Source organism: Silene latifolia, chromosome X (genome assembly GCF_048544455.1).
Source record: "Silene latifolia isolate original U9 population chromosome X, ASM4854445v1, whole genome shotgun sequence".
NCBI classification, from domain to species: domain Eukaryota; kingdom Viridiplantae; phylum Streptophyta; class Magnoliopsida; order Caryophyllales; family Caryophyllaceae; genus Silene; species Silene latifolia.
The window spans coordinates 194,954,053-194,968,158 of NC_133537.1; the positions used below are offsets into that span (position 1 = coordinate 194,954,053).

General features: G+C 38.1%; 1 non-coding gene across 1 annotated transcript; it reads right to left on the reverse strand.

The window, feature by feature from the left end:
• Positions 1–12,587: 12,587 nt before the first annotated feature.
• On the reverse strand, positions 12,588–12,694 carry LOC141624046 (small nucleolar RNA R71). Its single transcript, XR_012533858.1, has one exon. It is a non-coding gene; the product is annotated as a small nucleolar RNA R71 (small nucleolar RNA).
• Between the last annotated feature and the right edge of the window lie 1,412 nt (positions 12,695–14,106).

A 14,106-nucleotide genomic window follows, 5' to 3' on the forward strand; every position in this document is an offset into this window, starting at 1 on the left:
ACAATGTAAGGAACATTGTTTTTCTTATAAATCTTTCATTTTGTTATGCGTGCACTAGATCTAAAGAACAAATAATTAACAAGTTAATTAGTTCACTTTTAGAGGACTCTAATAATAGGTATATGAACCTAACATACATGGTATATCCACTTACCAAGCTTTTATTGAAATTTAACTAGTGTAAAATGTACACTATAGATTATGAGATATGAAGTAGTAATAAGGTATTGACTATTCATATATGATAATCGCATTTATCGTTTGAGTTTCTTTAAAACTCATTCATTACTTTGTTATATCGAAATGCATTGTTGAGACAATATTGAACCCCATTGGAAGTGAACTGGATTGACATAGTATAAGCCCCTAGTTACTTATAGGAGGTGACGTCTCAAAGTAGCTAGAGTGTGATGCGATTGATGGCAAGTTCAAGTGCCATAGGGTCATATGAGATGACTAGTCGATCACATAGACAGACTTTATGGGATACTCTATCGGGCAGTGACCGCTTATAGAGTTCTGGAAATTCATAAAGCCCGGTCATGGCAAGAGCTACTATAGTATTCTTATGAGTCGATTCTTTTGACTAGAGACTATTCGCCCAAGTTGGCACAGGTTTCTGTTTGGCTTTGATTTATACTCTACGACTGTCGTAACTGAAGTCAAATGAGTATATTTTGGGTCATGATGAACTGTGGCTATACAAAGGGAATAGTGCGATAGGAATTGTCCACTTCCTTGTCAGGGCTGTTTAAACTCTCAGGGCCACTCGAGGAGTAGTGAACTGAAAATGCGTGGCCACGCTCGGAAGGTATCTAAGGTAGATAATTCTGGTCAGACAGTTACTCTCCAGATCGAGGAAACCACTCAAGATATGATCAAATGCAATTACGACCTACAAGACACCTTGCATTGAGTGGGAGATTGTAATAGGACAGGAGAATTGGTGACGCACACTTTTCTCGGACAAGTGGGAGATTGTTGGAGTATGTGTCCTCAACAATTGTGCGATCACATGATTTAAAATCATAATTAAATCTCATAATAAGAATACGTAAGGGATGATTCATTATATAGTCAACTGATCAACATTAATTAGTAATGATTGGCTAACTAGAGTTTGACATTACTGTCGTTTGACGGTGATGATCAGTTGATCCCTTCAGGTCACACCTATAGGACAATTCCCTTAATAGACTAGTAGATTAATTGTATGTCGATACAAGTTAATCAATTCCTTAAATTTGAACAATTCATTTGTGAGTGAGAATATTTATATCTTATTGTAATTTTATTAAATAAGATTTATTTTAGTAATTAAAAGATTTCATTACTAAAATTGATTATTGTTTATGAAACAATTGAGATATGAATGAATGGTTGATAGTAATTACAAAATGTTGTGAATTATATTAAAATGACCCATTTTATACCATGTAATTGTGAATTACTAGAAAATTTATTATATGTAATTTACTTAATTGTATAATGATATTTAATATGTTAAATATGCATTAGAATTAATTAAAAATTTGCTACATGCTATATGTGACACATTGTGTGACAAATGACAAATTGACAAAATAAAATGGGAGTCCGTTTTATATATGAACCGAAAATGGAGGGTGGAAGGAGTTAGTGGATGATTTATTTTATGTGATAAAATGGACATAATCATACCTAATCTACTTAGCCTTACATGCCTATATTTTGGAGAAGAACAAAAGAAAAAGCAAGAAGGCCATGCATAGGCCTTCCTTCCCCCACCACCGGTTTCCCCTTTGTCTCATATAGAGAAATTGTTCTCTATATTATTCTTCATATATCATTTTTCATATCTCATCATTTTTCTCTCCCACTTCTCTCCAAAACAAGGTTTTAGAATATTTTAAATTGTTCATCTAATATTATCATAAACATTACATTACTAGTGTAGTAATAGAGATAATATTAGAATCTATTTAAGGTTTCATAATACACTAATCTAGTTAATTAGTATATTATTTTAAGGGACTTGTTTTTGGTGCAATCAAAGGAGGATCTCTATATTTGGGATTTAGGAGGATCATCCATAATATTTGAGCTCAAGAACAAATAACGAAGGTGTCCTTATTTGTGCCCAAAATTTCGAACCAACAACAATGTAAGAACCATTGTTTTCTTATTTTATCTCTTATTTAGTTATGCATGCACTATATCCTTAGAACACATATTAATATGTTAATTAATTCACCATTAGAGATGTCTAATAATAGGTATATGAACCCAACACAATCCAAGGTGGATTCTTCATCTGTGATCATCAGAACTCCAAGAGGATTCTGAGTATTGTTAGGTTTACCTCCGGGAGGTATGGGTAAACGACTATCTTTGATCATATCTTGAAGGACATGTTTCAGTTTAAAACATTTCTCTGTATCGTGTCCCTTGCCTCTATGATACTCGCAGTATGAATTCTCATCCCAGAACTTAGACTTCTTTTGTTGGTCAGCTGTAGGTCCTATGGGTTGGAGCTTACCTTGTTTCATCAAACTTTTCAGAGCGTTGGAATATGAATCACCAATGTTCGTGAACTTCCTTTGCGGGTTATTCTTCTTCGATGATTCGACAAGGTTAACCTCATCAGTCTTGCTAGTAGAGCTATAATAACGACTTGTTGAACCCTGGTAACCATGACCTACCATTTTAGACAAGAGTCCTTTACGGATATCATCTTCAATTCTTGTCCCTAACACAGTCAGATCTTTGAAAGACTTTATGTTTTGGTATCTCAAGTGGTTTGCATAAATAGGTCTCAGATTATCCACAAACTTTTCCACAAGAGTGGCTTCGTCTGGACGTTCAACAAGTTGTGTGCTAGTCTTCCTCCACCTACTTAGGAAGTCGGTGAAGCCTTCTTTCTCATTTTGGGTAAGAACCTCTAAAGTGCACATGTTGACTTGGATCTCAGCATTATCCGCGTATTGTTTAGTGAATTCAATTGCGGCATTATCCCAAGTGGCAATTTTCTTGTGCTCCAAAGAGTAAAACCATTGCTTAGGAATGGTGTCGAGAGATGAAGGAAAGATCCTTAGGAACATCTCGGGTTTGATGCCTTTGATAGACATGTAATCTTTGAAAGCACGAATGTGGTTCAAAGGATTTTCATGCCCCTTCAATTTTGGAATGTCAGTCATGTTGAAGTTGGTAAGCAGTTAATCATTTACCACCTCATACTTGCGATTGTTCTCTCTGTAGATGTCATCTCCCTTAAGGTACATTAGTTGTTCCTCTAAGTATTGGAGTCGTTTTTCAGCTTCAGTAGGACCTAGATGGGGGTTGACTTCTTGTTGTCCCACAAAGGGTGGAAGGTTATCATGCACGCTCATATCAGGAACATCATTATTTGCAGGAGGAAGTCTAGTTTCTACAGCCATAATTCGGCCTTCAATAGCATTGAGGCGAGCATAAGCTTGGTCTTGGCTTGATTGGAGACGGACGAGCGCAGCTAGGATTAGATCATTACCATTTTGGGGTTGTCCATTAACACTTGCGTGACTAGTTCCAGGCATCTTGGAAACTGGGGATAAGAGATTGTCGACGAATCAAAACACGATCGACCATTTTAGCACACTTACTCAAAAAAAGACTCAACTTGTGAAGTGGGAGTGTGCCACTGTGTTAAGTGAGGTTTGAAAATGACAAAGTTTTGAAATGTTTGTCCCGGGAAACTGTAGTGTAGTTGTATGAGTGCTGACTCGAGGTGAGTTTTTTTTAAATGGGTTTTGAGGCCCGAATTTTGACTGGAGATTTGGACAGAGTTTTGAGTCATTTTACGCTATTTTTAGGCCACTTTCGAATATATTTATATTTTAAAAGGGTTTTTGATTTTACAGAAATTTCGTAATGGTTTTATAAAATGGTGATCACATATGATACAAGCATTCATACAGGCATTTTAACGGTATGCTGGGTGCATTTAAAAGAGTTTTGGCTTAAAAGGTGGGTTGCCATACCAAGCAATCAAACCCTGGTCTATGGAGAGGTCCGTGCCAAACATGAGTAAGGCTTGTTCCTAGTCCATTTCCTCGAGTAGTGAAAGCTCTTGATACAAACAAGAGTATGTACCACGGTATAGTTGACGTCAATCGCTATTTATCCTTAGGCCTAGATAAGAATTTGGGACCGTCCAGACGGGACGATTAGTTGAATGGGTTGGGTTGGGCCTAGGAAGACCGAATAAAACGACCTAAGAAGGTCGAGTAATGAAAACCGACAACTGTCTCGTATAAACTATTCCCTAACCTCGTTCAAGTTTTACCCTGGGTAACACGTAAGTGTATGATCCTCAGCGGAGTCGCCAAACTGTGGACATGGGCCATGGGGGCGCTTGGGACAAGCATTGCATTTGTGGAGTCGCCACCAATTTTTATGGGAAATTGGAACCGTTCGAATACCTCGTGTCATGTCAAGACACAAAGTAGTGACATGAACACTAAGAACTCGTTACCCTTAGAATTCTATGTCTAGAATGACTCTCGTAGATGCCAATGAACATGGATGTTCACAGAGATCTGGAGAACGGGGTGAGGGTACATATTAGGAAGTCCTTTTACTGAACACCTAATCCCGCCCGCCTCGATAGCGACCTCTACTAATGATTAGGGAAATCGTTCAGAGTTGATATGTCGTCGATTATATGCATGCAATGCAACATCCAACGTTTTAATCCTAACATGTGAATTGAACTAAGTCGGTGAACAAGTAATTAGCACTTATTGATGTCGAATTGGGAATTAGAATTAATTACATGTGAATACAAGCACAGAAATTATACAATAAATGATAAATAAATAGCAATAAATAAAATAGCAATAATTAAAATTACAGTGAATTACAATGATTTAACTGATTTACGTCAAAAATACACTTAAGACGGAAATTTGAAGAAAAGAAAACAAAACAAAAGGGGTTAAAAATTAAGGTAACAAAAATAAGACAGATTAAGAGTGATATTACGGTTAATAGTCAATTAATTGCATAATTAAAGGCTAGGTCAAAGCGAGAACGGAAGTTCAGGGACATAACTCACCTCAGAACAGGCGCAGCACTGCTGCGTCCTTTGGAAGAGGCGCAACTATTGCTGCGTCTATTCTAGAGTTGAGTTCTGGCTGTGAAGTCAGAACCGCGGGTTTGTCAACGTTCATTGGCATGTTTTATGAATGATTACCGATATTTGACTCAAGTGAAAGTGATTTAATATATTACACATGAAAAAACGTCATAAGAGCGATAAACACGAATTAAAACTAATTAAAACGAATTACAAACGGATTATAAATGGATTAAAACAAATTAGGTTTATTTACGAAGGCAGAAATGAACTTGAAAGGATGTGATAAACTGGAAATAAGAAATGGAAACATGTACAAAGGACGAATTCCATAAACTTGATATGAACAAATCGGGTTTCTAAAATCCGGGTTTGATCTGATGACGAAAACCCGCAAATATTGATTATAAGGGATCTAAGTCGTAAATAAAACGTAACAATTTGAAAGATATATATTAAAATTTATTTTATGTACAAAGAAAAGAAAGAGAATAAGAAAATAAAACAAAAGGACAAACACAACAGAAAAAACCGAGGAAGAAGAAGAAGAGCAGAAGCAGCGGCAGCCTCTGGAAGAGGCGCAGCAGATGATGTGACCTTTCGAAGAGGCGCAGCAGCTGCTGCGTTTCTTCTCGACGTCTGGTTGCTGCTGATCCGTAAAAAGGGTTTGATAAAAGGGTTTTAGAAGTCAATTTTGAATGTATTTTTGACGTGAATTTTACAATAATAGATACAAAAAATAAAATACAGTAAAAAGATGGGATTTACACCCACAGACTTACATGTTTGACGAAACGAGATTAACTAAGTTAACGTTTAGTGATTGCTCGACTCGAATGTATGAAGAAAGTGCCCTCGTAAGAGGATTTAGATTAAGTTGATTGATGTGTAGTGGTCAAATTGGTCAGTCATGCAACGTGACTGAAACTGAGAATGATCTGGGCTTACGTGGTCGATTGATCAAGCACGTAGGCGTCGAAAGCTTAGAGCACGGTCTTAGAATGCAAAGGGAGAAGAGAAGGGCGGACACTCGCGTGAAAAATATGTGGAATGAAGGTCCTTATTTATACTAAAAAATGTAAAGAGTTATGGAATGACTCAAACTTTGGAAACAAATCATGGAAAAAAAATCTGAAAACAGGCAGAAACGAGCTGGGGAAGAGGCGCAGCAGCTGCTGCGATCCTTCCAAGAGGCGCAGCATCTGCTGCGTCATTTCCCCAGAGGTTTCCTCCTACGGTAGAAAGATTTTCGCGTTTCTTTTATGGAATTGCGGTGGATCTCTACTTCCTTATTCCTTAAAATATGATATAAGAGATATATTTTACCAAAAGATGTAAAATTAAATTATGGAATAAATATCTGGAATATTCTAGGACATTCCGACTCGGCATTTTAAACGGTTTCTTAGAAAATGAAGCGGTTTTTGACCCGGACTCCAAATGAACTATAATTACTGTCAAAACTACCGTATCGGCGCATAGATGACGACCAAGGAGTATACATAAGTATTTAAGCTATCACTTGATGATAAACTTACAGATTGTCATAAATCGTTCCGCGTACCAAACATGCGGCCCAATCATCACGGGGTGGTTGGCGGAAGGTGTAGAAATGAGGTATCTACATCATCGACCAAGTGTATTCTAATAAATTCCCCCTTTGATGATGACAAGTTCAAACATGTGTGATATTCCCCCTTAGCCCATGGTTAATCGGTCTTTGGTCATTTCAAAATAATTCATAATTTCAAAACATGATCAAGGTATGTGAAAGGGTCAACATGCTTGGCTTAGGTAGAACATCTAATCATGAAAGCTAAGACATAACCATGGTGAACGTTAGCCTAAGAGTTACGAGATCACACATAAGCACGTTAGAACGACTTCCCCCTCTTGACATCATCAAGGAGAGATAAAACATGTTCAAACTAGCTACACGATTCAAACCACATGCAAATATTGGTTGAGCAAAATAAAAAACATCCAAAGTTGCAAGAGAGTTCAACAAACATTAAGCCAAGGGAATGGGGGATAGAAGGATTAGGGAGGCAAAGGTTTAGGCCTTGTCTTTCGAATTTTTGTCACCAAGGCGTTCAAAGATGTCCTCATTCATGGTACGAAGATCAGCCTTTTCATCCCTAAGCTTTGCATTTTCCTTGATTAAGTGATTCACAAGCCCAACAAGTTGATCCAACTCGGCAACAACCACTCCTTGATCAACAGTTGACCCAACTGTTGCATCACCTGCACCTTGATTTTTCCTCATCAATTTCCCATTTCGAATTTCCATATTCATCCGAGAAAATAGACCCGGAGTCATTTCATCACTCAAATTTTCAATGGCAGGACTTCCTTTCAGCACTAAGCCTTCATTCATAAAAATAATAGAGAGCCACATGCCATATGGTACCACGACATTCTTGTCAAAATTGCCGTTTTGGAATTCGGTGGACATCTCTTGAATTCAGTGGAATATAAGGCGAGGAAGTTTAATTGGTTTGTGCTTGACAATGTGATGAATAAGGAGCATGTCAAGGAGAGAGCATCTCCCTCGACTGTTATTGCTTGGGACAAGGTTGCCGAAAACTAGGTTAAAGATGAACCTAATTGGTGTGGTTAATTCAAGGGCATAGATATTGGTTGGGCTATTATCATCGTGAGGTCGAAGAACTTTCATGACTTGGGTGGAGGTAACATCATCAATCTCACCCAATCACGATTTAGGTAAGTGGTAAGCCCGACATCACATACTTCAAGGTGGGCAGCAAGTTGTTCAACAGTTAAGACAAAAAGGTTTCTGATTAATGTAAGCTGAAAGGGTTCCAGATGCAACATCGACTCTGACTGTGGCATATAATTGAATGATCTCAGATAAATACATAGGGATGTATTTATCTAAGAGATTCACCCAACCCTAAGCATACATGGCTTCTTTGAAGTATTTGAAAGCAGGAGAAGTATCATACCAAGATTTCTTGTACCGCCTTCCACTATGGAAGCAACAGGCAAGCATACCGTGATATAGCTTGAGTACATCTTCTGGAAGATCAAGTGAGTTGATGTAATTGAGAACATCATTCTTGAACGATTCTCCATATGGTGCTACAACAAGGTCCATGCATGTGTTGAGAGGCACCTTTGTTTCAATCATTTCATCTTCATCAGCCACACCTTCCTCTAAACCGGGTATGGTCCATGGGTACATAGGCTTTTTCGGTGCCCGAGGTTTTGACCTGGATCCTTTTCTCCTTTTTCCGCCGGTTTTAGGTTTTGGAGGAGATGATTCAGGTGTCACATCATCATCACCACCAAAGATCTCCACCATTTTCCTTTTGGATCAAGTTCTAGAGGAAGACTTTGAGAACAGTGGGTCAATCCCATCATCAAACACTTCCTTGGCATTACGTTGGTTATCACCATTTTCACATTGATGATATTTTCAACATGCATCCCCTTTGTTGCATCATCTTTAGGAGGTTCATCAATATTTTCGGCTTATCCATGATTTCTCATTCCCTTTCATTTTCTAATTCCCTTAAAATTTCACCAACTTCATCAATATTTTCTTTTTCTCCTTCAACATCCTTGATACCCTCATCAATTTCAACTTCATCATTTTTCTCTTTTTCGTGCTCATGATTCTTTTCAACCTCATTTGATTTTCCCTCATTGTTCTTTTTATTTTCTTTCGATTATTCCTCCTTTTCTTTCGATTCTCCCTCTTTTTCTTTTGATTCTTTCTTATGAAGTTCCCCCTCTTTCTCTTCTTTCTTTTCACTCAAGTGTCCCTTTCTCCTTCTTCTTTTTTACTCAACTTCTCAATTTCCTCCTCATTTTCAATTGTTCATACTTTATCAGATTGCATGGTAGTGGGTTTCTCCTCATCGGTATCAACATCAACCTCTGGATCCAACTGTAGCGAGATCGGAGGTCTCCTTCCACGACCTCCTCTACCGCGTCCACCACCTCTTTTAACAGTTGTTTTCCTTTCGTGCAACGGTGGGCTTGGCATTAGCAGGAGTGGTTAGATCAGTGTTTGCAACGGATTTTAGAGCCATTTTTCTTTTTGCAATATATTTGGGGTTGAAGGTGTTTCTTAAGTTGAGAACTTCTTTGGAATATTTTGGTTTGGGGGCATTTCAGAGTATAAGAAGGGTGAGGCACTTTTGACGATTTTTGAAATTCAAAGTGGTTGAGGGGTGGTTTTGTTTAGTAGGTAATAGAAGGTTTGCACATTTACATGAAAAGTAATGACTTGGTTGGTGTGATTAACGAGGAGGTGAGGATCAAGGTGGGCGGTTGAGTGTAGAGAAGTAAAGGTGAGTGATGGTTTGAGGTGAGTTAGGTGATGTGACATAAAGGGGTTGAGTGGCTCAATGTATAGAAAACTCAATTGCAAATAAGTTGCTTAATTTATTTTACTTGGTACATTTGCATGCAACAAATAATGCACATTTGCTAATTCAATTAACATGTTAATCTATCCTCTAATCAATCATTAAGGAAAATAATCCAATTGTGTCACATGTCACCTAATAAACCAATTTCCATTCGAAGTTTTACGAATTATTCTCTTTCTAACGGTTTTGTGAAAATATCCGCAATTTGATTTTCCGTTATACAAAAGTTTTAGACATATATTACCTTTCTCAACTTTATCACGTAAAAAATAATGTGTTATGTCGATGTGTTTAGTGCGTGAATGTTGTATCGGATTCTTTGATATGTTAATTGCACTAGTATTATCACAAAATATGGGAGTAGTTTCGAACGTAATAATGTAGTCTTGCAATTGTTGACGTACCCAAAGAATTAGTGCACAAGAAAGAGCGGCACTTACATACTCACTTCCGGCCGTGGATAAGGCAACGGTATTTTGCTTCTTGGATGCCCATGAGATGAGACATGGTCCTAGAAATGTAGCAATACCCGAAGTACTCTTTCTATCCAATGAGCTACCGGCATAATCTGCATCCAAAAATCCTACAAGATCAAGTTCATAGTGAGTTGGTGATGTGACCATAATTTGAGCATATTTAGCCCCCGAATTAGCCTTGTTCCCATGCTTTTTAGTGCATATTTGGGTCATTTATTGTCTTTAGTCCTTTGTTTTGCATATTCTTTGAGGTTTTGATCCCTTGGTAGGAAAGGAGTGCAAACCTTGTTTTTTCATGGCAAAATGGAGCTAAATTGATTGAATTCAATGACCAAGCATCAAAGAGAAGACAAGACTAGAAGGCCTTTGTACATACTATAGTAGATGGGCAATGATGAGAAAAGATCCTTGCATCCCCGAGGAAATCCTCAAGGATTTTATAAAGAGAAAGGAAGAAAAGAAGAAAGGAAGAAGCTGACAAAGAATCCGAGCGGATTGCCCACAATCCGCCCGTCCAGCACAAGCAATCCGAGCGTCTTCCTCAGCTGGACGCCCGTCCAGAACCACCACAATCCGCCCCTCCACCCCAAGAATCCGCTCGTCCAAAAGACCCACAATCCACCCGTCTCTTGCCCTGGACGCTCGGATTGTGTGACAGCTAATGCGTCTTCTACTTGTTCAATGAAAGATGTGCATATTTTTCAAAGACCGGCGAAAAGGAGACCGGAGTCTCTCTTGAGACCGGCGATTCCTCAAGGACTTAATCGTCATTTAAGCCCTCAGTAAACCCTAATTTATGTACCTAATCCCCACTATAAATACCCCATTAGTCTAATTAGGTTAGAAGGTTCTTCTTAGCAATCTCTAGAGTAGTTTATATCAATCAAATCTCTCTTTAATCTTGTAATCAACTTTTAATCAAGTCTTAATACAAATCTCATTTCCTGAATCTCTCTTTTGTTCATCTTTCATTTTGGGTAATTGAAGATTATTTGGGTTATTATTGGGAGATTGACAACCTTCCAATCAATCATCAAGTACTTCTATTATTCTTTGCTTTATTATTGGAATCATTAGTAGGTATAATTATCTTAAACCCTTTTTAATTATTGTTAATTATCTTCATTTATTCATCATGTTTTACTTTGTTGGTATGATTGACAACCTTGCTAGCATGTTCAACATGATAATGAGTGAGTAGTTTCCTTAGCTAGGGTTAATGGGTAATTAGGGGAAATCAACATGGGGGATGATTCATGCTTAAATTAATATGTTTTCATGGTTTATTTGCTTGCTTGTTGTGTGCTCAACTTATGCACATGTTATGTTTGATGAAATGCGAGCCTATGAATCCTTGCATTTTTTACCCATCACCTATCTTTTCAATGAGACTTGTAAGACATAAACCAACTCGAGTCTCATTAGACCATGCATATAGTTGAGTAGGGAAGATTAAGTCGACTTGTAGGTGTTGTACAATCTAATCGATTCGGCTCCGGGACCCAAACTTTCCTAGGATTGTAAGATATAAACCAACTCGATCCATCACAACAATAATTTCTTGCTTATAATTTGAGAATATGTTTTTATGATCAATTCCCATGAATCCCCTATGACCCCATGACACTCTAGTGCCTTTTATCAATTGTTTACATCCCTTTTTAATCATCTTGCTTGTTTACTTTTATTGCTATTTAGTTTAGTGATCTTCTACTTCAAACCCCAAATTGTGACACCCCTAGACACCACTAGTTGCAATTGAAAATCTCATCTCAATTCCCGTCCCTTGGGATCCGACCTTTACTTGCCTCTTTACTAATTGTAGAGTTGTTTGTGGAGTTATAAATTGTGTTTTGGTTTAGGTGCTCCTAACGACAAGTACCGAAAACTAAACTTCCAAGTGAGTCCGACCAAAAATGGCGCCGTTGCCGGGGATGGTGTTAACATGATTTAGATTTTCTTAAATTGTTATTAGTTGTGTCTTTCTTTGCCTTGGGGAAGTAAAGCTCCTCAAGGTTTGTTCTAATTATTTTCGAGTTGTTTGATATTTTGCATGTCTAGAAGATCACAAGGTAACTTGTTACCCTTTGATCACGAAATTGAAATGACTTTGACAAACAATAGAAGACTTGCTAGATGAACTTTGAGAGGTATTGGTGAGGTTGTAGATATTCAACCAAACGCTATTGAGTTCGTCAACCCTTTTGCAAGATAAGGTGAGGAGAACCTAACACAAAATCAACCCACAATGCCTAAATTTTCATCACATTCCGTACCAACCGAGGAGAACCTACCCAATGGTACTCCCACACCACAACACTTAACCGGAAATTTCATTGCCAAATCCGCATTTATCCAATTAGTCGAAAGAAGCCAATTTGGGGGGATGCCTAGTGAAGACCCTCACTCTCACATGGAGACTTTTTGTGACTATTGTGATGCGATTTCTCAAACCGGTGTAACTCAAGACCAAATTCGATGGGTCTTATTTCCTTTTTCTCTTATTGGCACCGCAAAATAATGGTTGAAGGGCTTGATAAGGCTACTCTCGGAATTGACTCTTGGAAGAAATTGGCTCTAGCTTTCTACAAAAAGTTCTACCCAACGGAAAAGACTAACATGCTAAGAGCTCAAATTACGGGCTTTAAGCAAAGAGATGAAGAATCCTTGTATGAAGCTTGGGAGCGATTGAAGGGAATTTGTCGCTCATGTCCTCAGCATGGACTTAGCGAGTGGTTCTTGCTACAACAATTTTGGAATGGTATTTATGAATACTCAAGAAACATTCCCAACATGGTATCAAATGGTATGTTCACCGAAGTTGACGATAATCAAACTTGGAACAAGATTGAGGAAATGACGGTCCATAATTCATAATATAGTAGACCTCGCAAGATTACTAGAGGAGGAAAACATGAAGTCGACTCTATTACTCAATTGGGTGCTCAACTTAGTATTCACATTGATACCATCAATTTGAAGTTCGAAAAAGCTATGGCTAGACTTGCAGAAGCCTCAAAATCACCAAAGCACCATGTCAATGCCATGACGGCATCTTCATCAATCCTAAGTGGGATATGTGAGAATTGTGGAACTTTGGGACATGACCAAATTGAATGTAGGGGAACAAATGAACAAGTGAATGCTTTTCAAGTATACAAGAGTGGTACTCCTTATTCAAATTATTACAATGAAAACACCAAATTCCACCCAAATCTCTCATACAAAAGCCAACATGTTCAAACCCCTCAACCAACATACACCCCACATCCCATGAGAAACCAAAATCAAAGACCCTTTTACAACCAAAACCAAGGTTACCAAAATCAAACTCCATACAACCAACAAAATGACCAAGGTTTTGATGTTCAAAAAGCGGTCCTCCAAATGCAAAAAAATCAACAAGAGTTTTTCACTCAAATGCAAAAGGATAGTCAAGCAAAGGAAATCACCATCAACAACATCCTAGCCCACACCAAAATGTTGGAAACCCAATTGACTCAACTAGCATCTTCAAGCTCACAAAGATAAAAGGGGCAATTACCACCTCAAAGTAATCCCCCAAAACATGAAACGGTTAGTGCCATTCACTTGAGGAGTGGTACGAGATATGAAGCACCAAAGAAGCAAGTTGAGGATGAAGTGGTGGAAGCTAGTGACAAAGAAGAAGTTGTGCAAAACTCCAAGGATGGAGAACCATCAAAGGAAGAATTTTCAATGAAAAGTAAAGACAAGGCTAAGGAGAAGGAACCCATTGTGATTAGACTTCCTTTTTGAAGTCGTCAAGCCAAGCCCAAATTTGATGACCAACTTGGAAAATTTATGGAGATTGTGAAGAATTTGTAAGTCTCGATTCCTTTCACGGAATTAATCAATCACGTGCCGGCCTATGCAAAGTACAAGAAAGACATCCTTACGAAGAAGAAGTCGATCCGGAAGCTTGAGACTATCGCCTTCACTAAGGTTAGTAGTGCAATACTTCAAGGGAGTTCACCTCCAAAACTTAAAGATCCGGGAAGCTTCTCAATACCGTGTACCATTGGCGACACCACGATCAACAAAGCCTTATGTGATCTAGAGGATAGTGTGAGTGTTATGCCATACTCGGTGATTAAAAGGTTAGGTATGGGAGAGCTTA